Here is a 2847-nt window from a genome sequence, read left to right as displayed (position 1 = left end):
TGCAGCGAGCAATAAAACGCTCAACATCCCGTCTCATCTTTGGCCAAAAGAAATGTGTAGCAAGTACGTCCTCCATCTTCTTCACGCCAAAGTGTCCCATTAATCCTCCTCCATGCGCCTCCTGCAACAACAAAAGACGAACGGAGCTAGCTGGAATGCATAGCTTGTTAGCACGAAACACAAATCCATCATTAACGACAAACTTGTTCCACATTCTTCCTTCTTTACAATTCTGCATTACATCTTTAAAATCAGCATCATGCACATATTGATCTTTGATGGTCTCCAAACCAAATATTTTGAAGTCAAGTTGTGAAAGCATAGTATAGCGACGAGACAATGCATCAGCAATAACATTTTCTTTTCCCTTCTTGTGTTTAATGACATAAGGGAAAGTCTCAATGGATTCAACCCATTTAGCATGTCTACGATTCAGTTTAGCTTGACTTTTAATATGTTTCAAAGATTCATGATCAGAATGTATAACAAATTCTTTGGGCCATAAATAATGTTGCCATGCTTCTAAAGTCCGAACAAGAGCATATAATTCTTTATCATAAGTAGAATAATTCAGACTAGGCCCACTCAATTTTTCAGAAAAGTATGCAACAGGTTTGCCATCTTGTAATAACACACCTCCTAATCCAATTCCACTAGCATCACATTCAAGCTCAAAAGTCTTATTAAAATCAGGAAGTTGGAGTAAAGGAGCATGTGTCAACTTATCTTTCAATACCGAGAAGGCTTCTTCCTGTGCGGTACCCCAAAGAAAAGGCACATCTTTCTTTGTAAGCTCATTGAGAGGTGTAGCAATGGTGCTGAAATCTCTCACAAAACGCCGATAGAATCCAGCGAGGCCAAGAAAACTCCTCACTTGTGTGACCGTTTTGGGTTGCGGCCAACTCTCAATAGCTTCAATCTTGGCTTTATCAACTTCAATTCCCTGTGGAGTAACAACATAGCCAAGAAAAGATACTCGGTCGGTGCAAAAGGTGCACTTCCCAAGGTTACCAAACAAACGTGCATCACGTAGAGCAATAAAAACAGCACGTAAATGTTCCAAATGTTCTTCCAAAGATCTGCTATAAATCAATATGTCATCAAAGTAAACTACCACAAATCGTCCAATGAAAGCACGTAAAACTTCGTTCATTAATCTCATGAAAGTACTAGGTGCATTAGTTAACCCAAAAGGCATGACTAACCACTCATATAATCCAAACTTAGTTTTGAATGCTGTTTTCCATTCATCTCCAAATTTCATACGAATTTGATGGTATCCACTATGCAAATCAACTTTGGAGAATATTGTAGAGCCACTCAATTCATCAAGAATATCATCTAGCCTAGGAATAGGATGACGATAACGAATAGTAATATTATTAATGCCTCTACAATCAACACACATACGTGATGTACCATCCTTTTTCGGCACTAGAATAATAGGAACAGCACAAGGACTAAGGGATTCGCGTATATAACCTTTGTCGAGAAGCTCTTGTACTTGACGCATAATCTCCTTCGTCTCCTCTGGATTGGTACGGTATGGTGCACGGTTTGGCAGTGAAGCACCGGGAATTAAGTCAATCTGATGCTCAATCCCTCGAATAGGCGGTAATCCCGGTGGCACGTCTTGTGGAAAGACGTCAACGAACTCTTGCAAAATGTTAGTGACAGCAGGAGGCAAAGAGGAAGGCACGTCCTCGAATGAAAATAATGCCTCTTTGCACACAAAAGCATAGCAAACAGATTTGCTGAAATCTAGCTCATCAATATCAGATTTGGTGGCAAATAAACATGCACTTTTCAATTTAATTTCAGAAGCAACACTAGATGGTTTATTATTAGGCTTCATTTGTTGCTCAAATTCTTTTGCCACAATCTGATTTTCACTCTCATTCGTCTCCTGTTTTGCTTTATTAGCTCTATTAATATCATCTTTCAAAATGGAATCAGGAGTCATAGGAAGCAAAGTAATATTTTTATCCTTATGAACAAGAGTATAGTGATTGTTTCTACCATGGTGTACAGAATTTTTATCAAATTGCCATGGTCTACCAAGTAATAAGGAACATGCTCGCATAGATACCACATCACAATCAACATAATCAGCATATGTAGAGATACTAAAATGCACACGAACAGTACATGTTACCTTAACCTTGCCGCTGTTGTTGAACCATTGGATGTAGTAGGGATGTGGATGTGGTCTTGTGGTGAGAGAAAGCTTCTCCACCATCTCAATGCTAGCCAAGTTGTTGCAGCTCCCTCCGTCTATGATGACGTGCACAGAACGTTCCTTCACAACTCCCTTGGTATGGAACAAATTGTGCCTCTGATTTTGCTCAGCTTGTGTGATCTGCACACTCAAAACACGTTGAGCAACGAAACATTCATACCTGTCAGTGTCTTCAGGAGCCATGTATTGCGTCTCATGATCAGAATCATCTCCACCATGTTCTTCACGTGTAATAAGAGCCAAAGTCTCCTCATCATAGTCACTAGCGGACTCATATCCACCATCCGCGGTAGCAATCATCACACGCGGAGATTTGCATTCTCTCGCATAATGACCTCCTCCCTTACAACGACGACAAATAATATCACTTGTGTGCCCTGTTGATGCCATGGAAGAAGAAGAACGCTGTGCAGGCCCCGCAGGTGCGCTCTTGGCAGATAATGGTGGTTGTGCCTATTTTCTTGTATCACGGCTGGAGGTGGCACCGGATGGAGGTGCTGGTGCAGTTGAAGTAGAAGATGCATGTGGTGTCCATGATGAAGGTCGGCCTGCAGAAAAGTTAGTTCGCCCCAATGCTTGTCGATCCTGCACTTCACGTTCAGCTTTAC

This window comes from Triticum dicoccoides, chromosome 3B (genome assembly GCF_002162155.2).
Source record: "Triticum dicoccoides isolate Atlit2015 ecotype Zavitan chromosome 3B, WEW_v2.0, whole genome shotgun sequence".
Taxonomy (NCBI): domain Eukaryota; kingdom Viridiplantae; phylum Streptophyta; class Magnoliopsida; order Poales; family Poaceae; genus Triticum; species Triticum dicoccoides.
Note: the sequence above shows the minus strand (reverse complement) of the source record.